Here is a 19,880-nt window from a genome sequence, read left to right on the forward strand (position 1 = left end):
GGGTGGTGTCATCTGCATATCTGAGGTTATTGATATTTCTCCCAGCAATCTTGATTCCAGCTTGTGTTTCTTCCAGTCCAGCGTTTCTCACAGTGTACTCTGCATATAAGTTAAATAAACAAGGTGACAATATACAGCCTTGACGTACTCTTTTTCCTATTTGGAACCAGTTTGTTGTTCCATGTCCAGTTCTAACTGCTGCTTCCTGACCTGCATACAGATTTCTCAAGAGGCAGATCAGGTGGTCTGGTATTGCCATCTCTTTCAGAATTTTCCACAGTTTATTGTGATCCACACAGTCAAAGGCTTTGGCATAGTCAATAAAGCAGAAATAGATGTTTTTCTGGAACTCTCTTGCTTTTTCCATGATCCAGAGGATGTTGGCCATTTGATCTCTGGTTCCTCTGCCTTTTCTAAAACCAGCTTGAACATCAGGAAGTTCACGGTTCACATATTGCTGAAGCCTGACTTGGAGAATTTTGAGCATTACTTTACTAGTGTGTGAGATGAGTGCAATTGTGTGGTAGTTTGAACACTCTTTGGCATTGCCTTTCTTTGGGATTGGAATGAAAACTGACCTTTTCCAGTCCTGTGGCCACTGCTGAGTTTTCCAAATTTGCTGGCATCTTGAGTGCAGCACTCTCACAGCATCATCTTTCAGGATTTGGAATAGCTCAACTGGAATTCCATCACCTCCACTAGCTTTGTTCGTAGTGATGCTTTCTAAGGCCCACTTGACTTTACATTCCAGGATGCCTGGCTCTAGGTGAGTGATCACAGCATCATGATTATCTGGGTCGTGAAGATCTTTTTTGTACAGTTCTTCTGTATATTCTTGCCATCTCTTCTTAATATCTTCTGCTTCTGTTAGGTCCATACCATCTCTGTCCTTGATCGAGCCTATCTTTGCATGAAATGTTCCTTTGGTGTCTCTGATTTTCTTGAAGAGATCTCTAGTCTTTTCCATTCTGTTGTTTTCCTGTATTTCTTTGTATTGATCGCTGAAGAAGGCTTTCTTATCTCTTCTTGCTGTTCTTTGGAACTCTGCATTCAGATGCTTATATCTTTCCTTTTCTCCTTTGCTTTTTGCTTCTCTTCTTTTCACAGCTATTTGTAAGGCCTCCCCAGACAGCCATTTTGCTTTTTTGCATTTCTTTTCCATGGGGATGGTCTTGATCCCTGTCTCCTGTACAATGTCACAAATCTCATTCCATAGCTCATCAGGCACTCTATCTATTAGATCTAGGTCCTTAAATCTATTTCTCACTTCCACTGTATAATCATAAGGGATTTGATTTAGGTCATACCTGAATGGTCTAGTGATTTTCCCTACTTTCTTCAATTTAAGTCTGAATTTGGCAATAAGGAGTTCACGGTCTGAGCCACAGTCAGCTCCTGGTCTTGTTTTTGCTGACTGTATAGAGCTTCTCCATCTTTGGTTGCAAAGAATATAATCAATCTGATTTCGGTGTTGACCATCTGGTGATGTCCATATATAGAGTCTTCTCTTGCGTTGTTGGAAGAGGGTGTTTGTTATGACCAGTGCATTTTCTTGGCAAAACTCTATTAGTCTTTGCCCTGCTTCATTCCATATTCCAAGGCCAAATTTGCCTGTTACTCCAGGTGTTTCTTGACTTCCTACTTTTGCATTCCAGTCCCCTGCAAAGTTATACACATACATATATCCACTCCTTTTTAGAATCTTTTTCCATGTAGGTCATTGCAGAGTACTAAGTACAGATCACTATGGTATAAAGCAGGTCCTTATTAGTTATCTATTTTATATGTAGTCAGATGTATATGTCCGTCCCTATCTCCCAGTTTATCCCTCACTCCCTTTCCTCCCTGGTAACCATAAGCTTGTTTTCTGCATCTATGACTCTATTTCTGTTTTGTAAATAAGTTCAATGTGTATCATTCTTCAAGAGTCTACGTATAAGTGATATCTTATGATATTTGTCTTTCTCTGTCTGACTTACCTCTCAGTACAATTATCTCTAGGTCCACCCATTGAGTTCTATTTTTGACAACATTTTTCTGATGTATTTTCACTGTTTCTAGGACTGTTTGTAACTGCAGGTGCAATACTGTGAACAGGTTACTTGTAGATATATCTTGGCATTATTTCTTAACTTCATTAATATGCTTTTTGATTTCATTATTATTTTTTTTTCACTTCATTATTTAAAAAAAAAAAACTGGTTGTAATGTCATTATGTGCTAGAAAATTGTGCCAGATGCTATGTATATACTCACAAATGATATAATACTGATTTCTACCATCACAGAGTTGGTTTCTAATTATTAAAACAGCATTGAATAAATACTTACACACATAAATTGTGGTATCATGATGGCAAAAACTATACAGTGTCATCAGAAAACACAGTTATGACTAACCTAGTCTACAAGACATTTGAAGTTTTCAACTGAGACCTAAATACAGTAGAATGTGACCTTTATGATTTAACAGATGCTGTTTATTTTGTTCACTTAACATGTCTCAACCCTCAATATACTACATACCTGTCATAGAGTGCGTGTGTGTTCAGTCACCTCAGTCATGTCCAACTCTTTGTAACTCCATGGCCTGTATCTCACCAGGCTCTTCTGTCCATGGACTGTCCATGGCAGAATACTGGAGTGAGTTGCCATGCCTTCTCCCAGGAGATCTTCCCAAACCAGGGATCAAACCCATGTCTCCTGCATCTCCTGCATTGCAGGCAGATTCTTCACTATTGAGCCAATGGGGAAGCCCTGTCATATAGTAGGAAGTCAAAGAAACTTACAAAATAAATGACGGATGAATGACAAAGCTTGGTAGACAAAGAAGTTTAACTGGTTTGGGTGCAAGGTTATAGAGAGAACAGAAATATGAAGGATTGAAACGTGAGAGAATGTAGAGGAAAAAGTGCCACCATTAGTAGGTGAAGATGATGACCAGAAAGAATTTCAAGGGTTTGTAAAGCAATTAGAACGTGTTGAAATGATCTAAACAAAAGTTTCATATAATTACACCATCAAATTGCATTTGAGAAAAATCACTCTGGCTCCTCAGTGGAGGACAGCTTGGATGGGCCAGATCTGGTAGAAGAGATGTAAAACACTATAAAGGTCACCTAGCTGAGTTCAAATGGTACTTCAGCCTGGTAAGAAAGCAGGGTTTTTTTTTTTCTTTAGAAATATGGGTATATTTATAAACTAGTTAAATTGGAGACATGATCAATGTTAGTTATTAATTAGAGGTGATGAATGTGGGAGATGAAGAAGGATTCCTAGGTGCTTAAAGAACTGTGATAAAAGTGGTGGTTTAGGGGAGAAATAGACTTACACGTGAAGAATCTGAGATGCCTGTTTGATATCCCTTTCCAGTTGACAAATAGAAATGAGGGATACTAAGAGGGTATCAGTTTCTTTCTCCTTAAAATGATAACATATATCTCCAAGATGTGAAGGGTAAAATCTATCTAGGGATTTTTAGGGAAGAATTGTTTAAGTTGAGATGTCATTTTTGAGGATTTTGCTAAGAGGCTGGGAAATTTAGGTGTTAGCACAATAGTGCTTGAAGAGTTGGATCATGGGATCTACATTACAGAGCCATGGAAGTGAAGGCAGGAGGAAGTGGAGAAATGAAGTAAATGTCCTCTTGTATCAAAAATAGCATATAGGAATATTTGGACCAATGATTTGAAGAAAGCATTGCTGTTAATCTAGGTTGGTGTGTGAGTTTTTATTTGTTTGTTTTAATGAGAGTCATTGTATGATCCTGTGTAAGTACCTATGGAGAACTATACTGGTACATGTAATTTAATTTCTCGGAAGGAACCAGGGTGAAAAGTAAGCCTTCTCTGCTTAGTAACTTAGTCATGTCCAACTCTTTGAGACCCATTGGACTGTAGTCTGCCAGGCTCCTCTGTCCATGGGATTTTTCAGGTAAAATACTGGAATGGGCTGCAATTTCCTCCTCCAGTGGATCTTCCCAACCTTGGGATCGAACCTGTGTCTCCTGCATGGCAGGCAGATCCTTTACCTGCTGAGCCCTCAAGGAAGACCCAAAGTAAGCCTTGCTTTATTTTCTAAACAGCAAAGTTGAAATGCAAATTCATCAACATATTGAGCTAACACTGTTCAAAAATTAAGGTATTTGAGAAATGACAGATATCCAGCATCTGTCCTTGAACTCATTTGATATTTAGGCCAGCCAGTTTGAGAGCAACTTTCTGTATTTTCTCTTAAATCTGGGGCTTAAAAGAAAGCTGTGGTACATATACACAATGGAGTATTACTCAACCATTAAAAAGAATACATTTGAATCAGTTCTAATGAGGTGGATGAAACTGGAGCCTATTATACAGAGTGAAGTAAGCCAGAAAGAAAAACACCAGTACAGTATACTAACGCATATATATGGAATTTAGAAAGATGGTAACAATAACCCTGTATACGAGACAGCAAAAGAGACACTGTTGTATAGAACAGTCTTTTGGACTCTGTGGGAGAGGGAGAGGGTGGGATGATTTGGGAGAATGGCATTGAAACATGTATAATATCATAAATAAAATGAGTCTCCAGTCCAGGTTCGATGCATGATACTGGATGCTTGGGGCTGGTGCATTGGAATGACCCAGAGGGATGGTACGGGGAGGGAGGAGGGAGGAGGGTTCAGGATGGGGAACACGTGTATACCTGTGGTGGATTCATGTTGATATATGGCAAAACCAATACAATATTGTAAAGTTAAAAAATAAAATTAAATTAAAAAAAATTATACGGTTTTCTTGGTTTAATCAACCATAGACTTATTTTTATTTAGGCAATAAAATAATTTCAGTGTATTATCTGCTCAAAAAAATATACTGGCAAATGTATTTTGTGGTCCACAAATTTTAGAAGTATGGTTGATATATTAGGGGACCAAAAATACCTATTCTATGACAAAATTAAGTGGGGGCTATTTTATCTCCTAGCCAATCTTGCTTTTGAGAAATAGGTAGGATAGGTTTAAATATACACCATTTTTATCTCAATCTGTTCACTGTTCTCCAGAAGAAATCCCTTGCTGAGATAAATGATTTCTATCTCCTTTAGAATGATGGAAGTTTTAAGATAAATGTTTACATTCAGACATTTTCAGTGGTCAAATATTATTTAGAAGTATACTTAATTTTCCTCAAAATAAACACAAGTTTAGAAATGCAAGTATCTTTTTTGCTAGGTAAATAATTGACTATTTTATTGAGAAATCAATTCCAAGGATTTAGTGACTGTGAGAATGAATATTCTAAAACAAATGAGATATGGAATAAAACCTTCTTAGCACTGTCAAAATAAAATGAATTGTGCAAATGCACAGTTAATTGGGGAAGTAGGGAATGAGTTTTCTGGCAATGTCCATGGGGATCTGAATTTGCTATGCTAATTGCATCTGTGCTCATTGTATCTGACTTTTTGCCACCCTTTGGACTGTAGCCCACCAAGCTTCTCTGTCCATGGATTTTTCAGGTATTGCAAGAATACTGGAGTGGGTTGCCATGCCCTCTTCCTGAGGATTTTCCCAACCGAAGGATCAGACCCTAGTCTCCTTTATCTCCTGCCTTGCAAGTTGGTTCTTCACTGCTGAGTTCACCAGGAAAGGCCCACGTAAACCTTCTACATTTTATAGAGTATAGACAAAAACGAAGTCAGGAAGAGGCCAATACATGATACTTACAGATAAACTCAGTCAAAAACCAATCTATTTTATTCCATTTTGAAACATATATGTGTATGTATAGAGAGACATGTTTACCTGTCCTCAAAACACTTCTTGTTGTCCTAGTCATAAAAAAATCTTGAGTCAGTAGTCCAAACATTGACTTTACCCTATCATGTCCAAGAAAAAATTGTCTTCAAGCTTTGGATCACCCTGACGCATGACTTAACAATATCATGTCGCTATTTTCTTCTTTTCCTTTTGATTAAAGAGAATCATGATGTCAAAATGGTATGACCCAATATGGTAACCCCTAACACCATCTGACTTTTAAAATTTAAGTTAATTAAAATTAGATACAATTAAAAACGCTTTTCCACAGTCACACTCACCAAATTTCAAATGCTTAATAGCCACAGTTGGCCAGAGGCTATACTATAGAATATCTGCATATATTCTATAGAATGGAGAAATTATATAACTATGTAACTCTAGTAGTCTTTGAACTGTACTAACCGTCAATAATAGGGCTTAAGTCCGTCTGGGGCTGATACATTTTTTTGGCAGAAATTTCTAACAAGGAGTGAGACCATAACCCTCACTGGCCAATCTATAAATTTAAAGTTATTTATCTGGTGGGCTACAGTCCATAGGGTCACAAACAGTCAGACACGACTGAAGTAACTTGGCATGCATGCACATATAACAAAGCAATAAACAATATAATTCAGTCTGATTCAATTTAGGGACTTATTTACTAAACTAATTGTAATTAATAGGAATGAAATCACCCAAAAGTTCAATGATTATAGTAAATTGTATTTTCAAATATGGTATTTCCAAAGGCAACAATATTCACTATGTCTTCTTTTTTGTAATATGATCTTTTTTGTTTTTTTTTCCTCAGTCAAAGGTGGAATATAGCTTCCCACCTTTGAATTTGGGCTATATAGGTTGACCTGCCTTCTGGCTTGGCTCAGGAATGCTCTGATTTTAGCACCAAAACTCCTGTGTTCCAGGAAATATCTTGGGCCCAGGCAAAGAGAGTTGGTGAGTGACTCTAGCCATCCCTGTGATGTTTTGACCAATGGAAAATAGCAGAAGTCTCTGTAACTTCTGAAGCTGGGCTTTAAGAGACCTGTAACTTCTGCCTTCGCTACTTGGAACACTCTTTCTTGGACCTAGCCAGAAGCCATTTTAGGAGCCCCGCTTGGGAGAGAACAAGGGCCCAGGCCAGCAGCCTCTGCTAATCTCCCTTCCAGCAGCGGATCGAGACTGAATCTTACAAAGGAGGCCGTTTTGGAAATTTCAGCCACTGTGCCCCAGATGACACCACATTAAGTATAAAGAGCAGCTTTGTCCAGCCATGGAATCATGAGAGACAACTAATGGTGGCTGTTGCTTTAACTCGCCAAGTTTCAATACGGTTTCTTATACCGCAGTGGCTAATTGAGACAGTTAGTGACGAAAGGTCAGCAAGTACTCAGAAGTAAGTGTCTAAAAATTAATACTGTCTGTGGTAGAAACGTACTGGACTTATAAACACCATGTCGATTTTAAACTCCAGATCCTCAGTTCCTAGCTGAGAGATTTTTAGCAAATCACTTACTCTTATTTCCTTATCAATCAATGGGAGATTATAATACCTTACAAATTTGGTAAGGTAATCCATATGATAAATGTTTAAAACACAGAGTAATACATGAATACATAGCAGTGTTACTATATCGATCATAAATGAACAAGACCTATCTTGTTTCAAACTTTAAATATAACAATATGCTTGTTTAGAATATGAGTCTTATTACAGGATCAGTTTAGATAGAGGTGAAAAAATTGCAAATGATAGTTAATTAGTAAAATCTTTTGACTTCTATCCCAATAGGAAAGAAAAGCAACAAATCCTATTATCCTAGCTAAAATATTTTGCACAATATCAAGAAATATTATTTCATGTTCACCAAGAACCCATAAAATTATTTTATACCTTACGAGATTACTCCATATTACCTTTCCCTGTGGATCTTTCATTTTACTATCTTAAAGTGTCAAAGTTTACTTTGCTCTTTCCATTCAATTTGCCTTAATTTTCCTGGTGTTTTTGTTGTTGTTCATTTTCTCTGTAAGGCAGTGTAAAGAGGATAACTTGGAAAGTAACACATGGCTTCCAGCTCTTTTAACAAGACAGGCAAAAAGTGTTTCCCTTGGCAGAAGGGTCTTGAGGAGAAGGGAATTTTGTGTATTAAAAGGGTTTAATGAACATGAGATCTGAAATCAGCTGATTTGGGGGGAAAGTTGCTTATGAAAATTATTTCTTATTATCTTTGGTTAATGTGCAGAAATACCCTGTCATGAAAATTTTAATTAAAAAAGGTTAACTTTCTCACTTCCAGGTCTTCCTATAGAAATGATAGTTAAAAACAAATCTCCATAAAAATAAAAGCCATAATGTTTGTGTATCAGAATACATTTCAGGTCATGGAAAAAATAAGGCTGAGTTTCTACAAGACAAAGATATTTTTTATCTTTTTCATGGCTAGTACAATACGGGGGCATTTTTAAACTTGTTATAGAGGATCCATTAAATTTTACCGCTGAAATTGAGGGAGGAAAATCACACACATGGGGTCTTTACCAGGTTTTGTATCTAACAGCTTTGACACTATCCCACTGATTTTTGTCCCTGCCTTGATGGGTAGCCTTGAGAAGTGCCTGTTGTCTGGAGTCTAATGTCACAGCAATTAAATTCCCGCAGGAAGCAGCAGCTTTAGGAGATGTGATTAGATTGGAGACACTGATGCTTGTTTTGATTTTGAAAATGCATCATCGATCAAGGCTACTGATTTCAGCAACTGCTCCAGCTGAGGGAGGTATGGGCTTAACTTCTGTCTTTATATTTAACTTCAGGGAAAATGAAGTCTTACCCTGCCTGTCAAGCATTTACTCTGATACGTGGTCAATGCCTTTAGCAGATAATCCCCAAAAATGTCAAATAACCTTTATTTCCCAGAGGTCACGTTGATCTTTTTCTTCTCATTCTGACCTCAGAACAGACCTATTCATTTTACATCTGACATCAGACCAAGAGAAAACAAAGTTAAGTTTTAGCTTTTTTTCCAGGGGCTTGTTGAGATGCTTTTATTTGTAGTTACTACTATGCCTGCCCACCACCCCTCACCAAAACAGAATGTGTTTCTTCTGTGTGCGCCTGTGTGTTATTATCTATAGTTCAAGACATGTTGAAGAAATTCTAAGCACTTCATTTAAGTCAACTGATTTTTATGAACAAAGGGTAACATCATTGATGTTAAGTAGTATCCAAATGAGACTAAAAATTCAAATGTTTAGTTAATAGCAAAGATTTTATCCAGCCACCATTTTGGAGCAGATTCCTCTCTCTCATAATTAACGATCTCCTAAATTCCATGAGATATTCCTCAGTGGCCTTGTGCATCTAAAAACTTAAATCAGTTCCATTCATTATATTGAATGCATGGTATTTTTATTCACACAAAATCGTGGCCTAATACAGATGCCTCTGCAAATTAGTTATCACATACTGCAATTAAATTGACCAGGTGACATTCACAATGAATATGCATACAGTGTGAATTGTGGAACCAAGCAAATATCTCACCAATTGTATAAGTAAAGGTAACTAATCTAGTTAACTAACTAAGCTAGTTAACCCCCCCACCAGTTTTCCCCTAAAAGACCCTCAAAATTATTTTTTTACATCAGCTGCCAAATTATCTTGACGTGTATCTCAATACGATTTCAACATCATTTTTGTAACAGAAACTCAAAATTAAAAGCTACGTTTTTGTTATTTCCATAACAAAGAAAGTAGTAGTGGTGTTGGTCACTCAGTCACGTCCAACTCTTTGCTAAACCATGGACTGTCACTTGCCAGGCTCCTCTGTCCATGGGATTCTCCAGGCAAGAATACTGGAGTGGATTGCCATTTTCTTCTCCAGAGGATCTTGTTGACCCAGGTCTCCTTCATGCAGGCAGATTCTTTACCATTTGAGCTACAGGGACTCAACAAAGAATAGTATAATTATAGTAAGTATAATAAGCCCCTTGTAAGATATTTATATTGCATTGAAGTAGTCTTCCTTACATGAAAACTACTTTAAAAATAAGGATAATACAGTGATCAAGCGTGTATATTCTTGATCCACACAGATATGGTTTCAGTAGTTGGCTCCACCTTCAAGTTTTATCACTTTAGGAGATATACATAATCTTGTTAACCCTCAATTACTTTGACTGCACTTTGGAATTATAATAATACTTAACTCACAGGGTTGTTGTGAGCACGTAATTAAATAATACATGTGAATCACTTTATTGAGCCCAATAGTATGTAACAGGAGGACAGTAAAAATTAGTGACTGCTTGGCTGGCTGTTCAAGAGTAATTCATAAGAAATAATACCTATAAGTGTCACTAGAATGTAGCAACTAACCCTTGTTCACTCACTCATAAATATTTTCTTAGGTGCCTGGCGGTTTTGTGGTTCAATCGTTAAGTCGTGTCCGACTCTTTGTGACCCCATGGACTATAGACTGTCAGGCTCCTCTCTCCATGGGATTCTCCAGGCAAGAATACTGGAGTGGGTTTCCATTTACTATGAGTCAGTAATATGCTGTGTGCTTAGATTACAAAACAAAAGAAGTTAGAAGCAGAGTTTGGGATGAGGTAAAGAAGAATGATGCCCATGCACACACACACACACACACACACACACACACACACACACACACACAGACACACCAACGGAGAGCTTCATTAGGTATTGTGGCAACATCAGGGAAGGACACACAAAGTCACCCGGGTCTCTAGCCCTTCCTAGAGAGGATGGGCGCTTATGTATAGAAGCATGTTCCAGACAGGCCATTGGCATGATCAAATGCACAGAGGTGAGAAATGGTACCGTGTGGGGGCTGTAAGAAAGCATGAGACAGAGAACGAAGGCAAAGGATGAGAGCTGGAGAGATACCCAAGGGCCAGTCACTGAGGACCCTGATGTCTTTTTTTTTTTTTTAATTTTATTTTATTTTTAAACTTTACAATATTGTATTAGTTTTGCCAAATATCGAAATGAATCCGCCACAGGTATATCTGTGTTCCCCATCCTGAACCCTCCTCCCTCCTCCCTCCCCATACCCTCCCTCTGGGTCGTCCCAGTGCATCAGCCCCAAGCATCCAGTATCATGCATCGAACCTGGACTGGCAACTCGTTTCATTCATGATATTATACATGTTTCAATGCCATTCTCCCAAATCTCCCCACCCTCTCCCTCTCCCACAGAGTCCATAAGACTGATCTATACATCAGTGTCTCGTTTGCTGTCTCGTACACAGGGTTATTGTTACCATCTTTCTAAATTCCATATATATGCGTTAGTATACTGTATTGGTGTCTTTCTTTCTGGCTTACTTCACTCTGTATAATGTCTTTTTAAGATGCTCTAACATTGTTTTCTGACCAGTAACAGTAGGATGTGGTCAAACTTTGCCTTTTAAATAGATCCTTCTAGCAACAATGGAACGAATGCATTTACAAGGGTCTCTGAGACCATTTTAGACCTTCAACTTTGTAGCAGCAGATTTTAGGCCAAGAACCTGAGTCAAAGTTAGACTAGTGTGTCAGGACTGTTATTTGAAGGGAGTTGGTACAAGCACACCCTTTTCTCACAGCACACTTACCATAACCTCTCCTACCCATCAGGTACTGTTACCTCAGACCACCTCCATGATTAACTGGTTTCAGTGATGTCACTGCAAAAAAAAAAAAAGCTTTTTAAAAGTTTTTCTTGGACTCTCGAAGTGCATTGATATTGCTGTGTTTAAACCTGAATCACCCGGGCAGAAGACTGCACTGCCCGATCAGGGAGGGTTTCCTCTGTGTTCTCCTGTTACAGATACTGAATCCTTTGCAGCCACAGCTGGTTTCAGGGAGCAGATATCAAGAGCAAAAGAAGATGAGAAGGTTTCACTTTTGCTGGTTGGTTACAAATCAGATTTAGGAGATAAAAGCGAGGTTTATGTAGAAGAGGCTAAAATCCAGAGCGAATCAGTGGAATGCTAACTATTTGGAAACATCTGCTAAAATAAGAACTAATGCCCACAACGTATTTTTTTATTTAAGGAGAAAATTTCAAGCCAGAAAGATGGGAGAGATATTTTTGGGGGGGGGGGTGGGTGGTGAAATAGTATAATATTTACTGTGCCTCTGAGTATATACGTTTAGATGTTCTTGGCCCGCTGGCTGGGTTCACACGGTTTATACAACAAATACACCCAGGGGGTCGCTCTCTGAGGGTAGGAGAAAGGGACTTAGGAGTAAGTGGCCTCACCCACAGTTCTGCACAGCTTTTGGGGTTCCAGTGTCCAGGGGCCCTTGGCCACGTTTTTCTCAGCACTTTTCTCCTCCATCTCCTGTGGATGCTCCTCATGCTTCTTTTGGGCCAGCTTGGCTTCTGCTAAAGGCTCTCCATCCGCAGCCGTCCCACTGGTCATCACCCCAAGGAGTCTGGTCTCTGCTCAGTATTGTAGAGAATATTGCTCACCACAGTGTAACACGTACACACAAACATAAACAAGTGTGACATTTGTAAACAATGAAAATTCCAGCTAGAGAAAAGGGGTCTAAGGATTCTGTGTCATGAGGGGAAAAACCAAAGAATTAGGATGAAGTGATTTGATAATGGAAATCATTAACAGTGCACTGATACAGAAAATGAGGCTCATTCATCAAAAACACATAGACAAGTCATTTTCGCATGTGGTCAGGAAGCTCTCATGAGTATGATATCAAATTTTGATCAGTGCCAAACATTTATTTTTTTCGATCACTCAGTATGCATCTGTTTCCAGTGATGCATAAGTATAATGCAGAGTAGTTTAAATTAAGAGACATGGATTAATGATCTCAGGATGAATGGTCTTAGAATTCTATAAGAACTTTGCCTCCTGGTTTTAATAGAAATGTCAGGACATAAAATGCATATATAAAATTAAGTATACAGTCCTGGAATAGTGACAAAGTGAATTATGTGATATTCTTGACTATGTTTTCCATTATTAATATTCAGTAATACTACAGGCATCATTTCTGGCAGTGATTTGATTGTACCAAGCTAATTTCTCCAGAGTGTCTTTCATCTGATATACAATATTGAAAAAGGATGAAACATCATGTACACACATACAAACATACACATGAACATATATGTTTATATAAACATACATACAAAAATACATACATACCCATTACATATATACATGCTCAATATGTAGCCATTTATATATACTTACATGTGTACATACACATATATATCTACATACGCATATATATCTACATACTCAAGATATTGGCTTTTTTTTTTCAAATAACAGGTATTTTCAAACATGGATATTCTGTAAACAAATTTTTAAAAAAGAAAATTTAACTGGTAGTTTCTAATAGAATGAAGAAGAAGCATAAGTGCATTTAAACTACTGGATTATTCCTCATGAAATTGGAATACTGATATTATTCATATGCAGCAATAGATAAAGTTCCCACAATTTTAGGAAATGCATATTAGAAAGCAGCAAAACATTTATTAATAGATAAAACTATTAAGTAGTAAGCATCTGCAAACCTAGAATGATTTCATTATGTTAACTAGAAACTTATACAGAAGTAAAGTTCATATTTCTTTCTGGGCATGTGGAGACAATTGATTCATATATGTAATTTGAAATTTCAAAAACATTGGCTGCAGGAGACCCTGCCTCTTATTTTATTGTGGGCTAATTTTGGTATAGTTTTGTTTTATTGACAATTTTAGAAGGTACTAATTTCCAGTTAAATTTAATAATTTTTAAAAAATAAATGTCTGTTTCCATTAAAGATAAAGGAAGAGAGGAAGAAGGAAAAAACAAAGAAGGAAGAGAGAGAGAGTGAAAAAGGAAAGAGAAATAGAAAGTAAAAGACAAAAAGAAGAGACAGAAAAAATAAAATATGAAAATGACATTTTCCAATAAATAACATTTAATGGCAATGCACATGTTTTCATGTAAGCACCGTGTAAGAGAAAAAATACTGTAAGCATAAGTACAATCTCAAGATTGTCAGGAGAACTGATTAATTTTGCTCTCTTTCCCATTTTCTCAACAATCTTGGTCTTCAGAACGGATAAATGCAGTGTCACTCTGGGTTCGCTTGGCAATCTTAAAATTGTCACAAGAATGGATTGGGTGCCGTTTTCTCTTCTTGTTACAATCTTTGTCATGAGCTCTCCCAGACCTTTTAATGCTTGATATGCTCTCGTTCTCATTACATATTCTCATTCCCATAACAAAGATTATAATGAAAGAAGAAAATGTCATAAAATTAATCCATTCTCATAACAGTCTGTAACGAGGGCAGAAAATTGAGCAGAATTAATCTGTTCTCATAACAATCTGAAGATTGTAATGAGAACAGAAAATGGCATGAAATTTATCCTTCTTGTGACAATCTTTAAATTGTAACAGGGCAGAAATGGGATACAAGATTAACAAGCCCTCGGGACAAAGGCTCTAACTAGAACTGAAAATCATACAAAATTAATTTGTGTGTGTGTGTGTGTGTGTGTGTGTGTTTGACAAAAGCCTGGAAGCCGGATATGATGCCTGGTTCCATTGGGATGTCATATTAAAACTAGTAACTATTTTAATGTGCCTTAAAATATTAGAGCCTGACACCTTTGCTAAAGTGGTGAATTAAAACAAATATGGATGTTGACTCTTCAAGTAGACCCTTGAGGGCAAAACTTTTTTAGTAAGTAGTATGCTAAAGAAAGTGGAACTTGTTATTGAATTCATGAATAACCCATTTGTTATCCAATAACTTTAATTTTAAAATATTTTTTAAAGTGAATAACATAGCTTAATAAAGAATAACCGCTTTGTGACTACAAATCTTAATACATTTGTATATGCAGCTGACCCATGTATTTGTCTGTGTGTAGACTACAGTTTACCTTATTGTGACTCATTTCTGCTGGCAAACACAAGTGATCTAATATCTAGGTTTTTGGTTTGTACTAACTTTTAAAAAAAACTTACCTAATGTATGTATAATATCTTCAATTTAGTCATGTAATGAATTGAATTTATAATTGCCTTTCAAAATGTTTTCGCTTTAAATATTCTCAGTTTCTAAAAGGAAACTAAGGTCAGACAATACTTGCAAAGAGCTGCAAATCTATTCAAGCAGAACATGAACTGCCTTTTATTTGCCTTTATAATTGAAGTATAAACAATATAGTGAATTAATGTGCTAATTATTCTCACTTATGAGGGCACACATATTTGTGCAAAAAATTGAATTTTAAAATACTTGCTTAGCACTTGTGATAAAACAGCCATTATAAATGAATTTATGAACATATTCATACTCTATAACAGTTATAAACTTTTTTCTGTAAGTACAGGGACTATTACAAAGGAGTGATAATTTCAATAGTTAGACAAAAGTCCATCATTTTAAAGACGTATAATAGGAAAACCCTGATGCTGCGAAAGATTGAGGGCAGAAGGAGAAAGGCATGACAGGGACGGTTGGATAGCATCACTGACTCAATGGACATGAATCTGAGCAAACTCCAGGAGATAGTGAAGGACAGGGAAGCCTGGTGCGCTGCAGTCCTTAGAAGAGTTGGAAACGATTTAGCGACTAAACAACAACAATAATGAGTGACAGTAATATTAAATAATTTTAAAAGTTTTATTTTTATGAAATGTAAACGAAAAGCCACATTTATATTGTTGTTTTCCCTCTTTAAATCTCATACCTTCAAAGGCATTTCAGAAAACTGTGAGTGTATCAGTGAAATTGTGGTACAAACCTAGTTTGTGGTATTTTCCTGAAACTTTCAAAGGAAATGTCTATTTGAAAAACTTCACTGTTACATAAAATTATATCAATAGTTGAGAATATATTATTGAACATCAATTGCCTTAAACATAAAATATACTATTAATATTTCAGTAAGTCAGAGGTATATTTAGCATGTTTAAAAATGTATTTTTGGTTGCAGCTATTTTCATATCTAGAGACTAGATTTGAATGATGTATCTTCTACTGTTTCTTTTGACAAGAAAATATAACTATATGTACAATTAAGATTGATTTTTTGATAAAAAATATCATTAGAATCTTGATCAAAATAAGTAAATCTGGAGATGGTTATGGCTCCATATTTTGAGAAACATGCCAGGCCTGGGCTTAAATTGCCACCCATTTTTCTACATCTAGAGGGAAGATAAATATAGTGATTCATAGTACTTGTGAAACCTTCAGAAAGTAAACCTTTGCTTCATGGAAAAATGAGAAATTTGGGAGGTTGCACTTTTCATCATCAACAAAAGCTATTTTTGTAGACCAAAGAAGAAATGAAAAACTTTTCATTTATTTAGCTGTTCCTGGAAAGGTTGTAAAAGGTCCTATATCATGAAAGACGAAAAGGAAGAGCTGTTCACAGAAAGCTTTTAAAGAACAAACATCATAAGCACAGATTCATATGGTAGGTGGAATATTGTAGGAAGGTGCAGGGGGCAAAAGCACCAGGATTTGTTCCCAGAAAGAGGAGCCTCTTCTCTGTACTTTTTCCATTGTTCCCACCTTTTATATACTTAGCTATAGGTATGTTCCAATTTAGTGCCTTATTCTGCGTGGAAATACAAGTTTTCCAAAAAATATAAATGAGTGTAAGTTATCTTTAAAGTCAGTTTTACTAAAGTGTACACCCATGGGCAGCTATAAAAAGTATGCTTCTATAATTTCAGTGTGATATGTGCCATTATCAAAAGGTGTGCCTTATTCAAAGTAGGCTCTGCCTAATTTTATTGCTAAGGTATTCCAAAGTCGTCTTATCTGAATCTATTGATAGAAGAACCAAATAACTTTAATTATTATTAGGAAGTAAAAATACCCGTTTCTTACATAGGCAGAATGGAAGATTTTTATTATATTATAGCATAATTATTGAGCTGTACATGTCAGGAATGGAGGCAAGATAATATTCAAAGGAAAAATAAAATGATATTTGGTTAGTGTTCAGATTTTACTTAAATAGAGACAATTGGTCCTGGAATGTAGCTGTGTTGCCTTGGAATGTAGCTGTGTTGCTGTGTTGACAAGGATTATCCCTCCAAACTTGTCAGTCTTAGAATATAGCTATGATGTGAGGTAATGACAAGGTCGTTAACCAGGTGGTATTGAGAACTTTGCATCCGGTTTCTCAAGGACCTCTTACCCTTGAATATGCTCCAGTTGCTTCTACAGTTCCTGTTCATACAAAACAGTTGATCCATCCCAAGAAGCCTCTGCCCAGTGAGTACATGCCCTCACATCATTGCAAATGGAAGGGGTCACTGTCTCCAGCTCTAGACATTTTTTGGAAGTCACAGATGTTAACCCTCTACTGTGGAAACTGTTCCCTGAGAAACACAGTCTCTGTTCTCTAGTCTAGAATGATGGATAGGTTTGGCCATCTGCATCTTGTTTAACTTTTGGTGGTGATTCCATGTCTGTAATTTTTTTGCTTGAATTACACAGATGTTTTTCAGAGACCTAGTCTGCTAAGGATAGGGCTCCAAGATGGAAGACTGTTCACTCATGTTATTTGGTCACTTCTTTATGTTTCCCACACCATTTTGTTATCAAGTTTACTTGACAATGATGGCAGAAGTTTGCATTGAATTCCTGTAGTTTATCCTGTTCTGGCCCCCAAATTTATTTAAACATTTTTCTGTTTATCAACCACCTTTCTCAGATTATATTTAGGTTTTACACACCTCTAAGGGTTTTCAAACTGGGATATATAGACTTTATTATTTATATATTAAATCTCTAAACAGAATTAAATGCTGAATATGAATATGAATAAAAGTTCATTGAAAAGATATAATTGTACACTACCTCAAATAAAACTCGGTATGTTCAGCCAGTAAAATGATCGCTGTGTATTTCCTCAGCAATACTAAAGTCATAAAGTAATTCTGCAATGTGTCTTAAGTAGGATAGGTAATTTCCCCAGGATTTCATTGATGATGTGCAGCATCGCACAGTACTTCATTTTAGGAAGAAGGAGACAGGTGACACATTGAGTTCAGCAATGAGAATGGAGAGAAAGTGCTTTGTTTAGACATAGCAGAAAAATACCACTTTATATGTAGGCATTTATTTAGCCTTTATTTCAGATGTTTTAACAATTGTACCCTGTCACTTCTGACAGCTATTTCTTAGAAGTGAAGCCTGTCTTAAAACTACTCCTGTGTCCTAATAGCTCTGACATTTCATATAATGCCTTTCAAGAGATAAGAAAATAAGCATGAGGGGCAACACTGGAGTTAGGGAGGGGAAAGTCTCAGTCGGATGGAGGTGAGTCACACTTTAGAAAAAACATCAAGAGGGATCACTTTTATTTCAGTCTCCAGATGTTTTCAGGTTCTGTAGTAAAGCCAAAGGTGTAACAGAGGGCTTCTTTTCTCTTATACTTTAAGATGTTTATCAATCCAATTACCTTAAATTACCAAAATCAATTTATAGTCTACTTTCTCTTGTTAGTAGACTATAAATTGATTTTTGCTAATTTAAGGTAATTGGACTAATACCATCTTAAAGTATATTTCTACTAATTATCAATAAAACCTTCATTTTTGGAGCTGTGTTGAATATTTATGACAGAATCTTTTTCTAGAAATTTGCTTTAAAGTCTATTAACTGACAAATTAATAAAATATTTATTAATAAATATGTAGTGCATATAAATGTATAAACAATGTATATTATTTATAATATACATTATTATATGTATAAACAATATATGTATGTTTTGTTTGTATATGTTTATATATATATGTATAAACAATAAATGCAATCTGCTCATTTATTTACTTTTAAATATAAATGCCTTTGGGATAATAAAATGAATTATTTTTTCCATTTAATGATTTCTCTTCAGTGTGTAAGTAATTTTCTCTCTCTCCCAGAAACAGTGGAAGTCCAGTCTAGTTTAGGGTCTGCTGCACCAAAGAAATAGAATGGAAGAGAAGGGAAAGCAGTGAGTTTAATGGTTAAGTTTGTAATAACTCACTCCTAGAGAGTGTATTCTGGAGAAGGCAATGGCACCCCACTCCAGTACTCTTGCCTGGAAAATCCCATGGAAGAGGAGCCTGGTAGGCTGTAGTCCATGGGGTCGCTAAGAGTCGGACACAACTGAGTGACTTCACTTTCCCTTTTCACTTTCCTGCATTGGAGAAGGAAATGGCAACCCACTCCAGTGTTCTTGCCTGGAGAATCCCAGGGATGGGGGAGCCTGGTGGGCTGCCGTCTATGGGGTCGCACAGAGTAGGACACGACTGAAGCGACTTTAGCAGCAGCAGCAGAGAGTGTGTATCTATGATCTGTTGTAATGGGGGGGCTTCGACATTCCACGTTACACATGAAATAATTAAAAGATTTAGGTGAGCATGAATTACTTGAAATGGTAGCTTACTGTTTTCTGCCTTGATTCGTACAGTTTGGGGGGAAAAAGGGGAAGATATCAAACCATGAAAAATAGGCTGATCTCATTTATTTTTTGCTGCATACCTGAAAGATTTTCAAAGCTGTGTATTTTCAATGTTATCTTTATTATTGTTTCCTTCTAGTTGTTCAGGTCCTCTTCCTCCTAGAATTGTCGAACTCAATAGCAGAGGAACTGATGCTGGATTACCTTCGCATGTCCATAGACTTTCTTCTTACCCCAGAGCATCCTTACATGAAAGCAAGAAGCAGCGATGAAGACTATATCCAGAATTTGGTCACTGTGTGGAGGCAACATCCCTCTGTGCTGTTTCTGAACATACACAGACATTCTATTGAAGCATTATAAAGTGTTTTTTAATAATATTCATAATATGCAAATGTATTAAAACAATGCTAAAGCACTTTAATATTAATGTATTAAATGTGAAACATAATGAATTATGTAAATTATTACATTTAATATTTATGGAAAAGGATCTTGGATTATGCACTTAAAACTCCACTATTAACTGTTTTTATCTTCTACTTTAATATTTCTCCAGTTTGAAGACTGTTGATTATTTCTAAAGAAAATAGAGCTTCACTAATAATCTATGTCTTAATGTTTGAATCAAG

Source organism: Bubalus kerabau, chromosome 1 (genome assembly GCF_029407905.1).
Source record: "Bubalus kerabau isolate K-KA32 ecotype Philippines breed swamp buffalo chromosome 1, PCC_UOA_SB_1v2, whole genome shotgun sequence".
In the NCBI taxonomy this organism is placed as follows: Eukaryota; Metazoa; Chordata; class Mammalia; order Artiodactyla; family Bovidae; genus Bubalus; species Bubalus kerabau.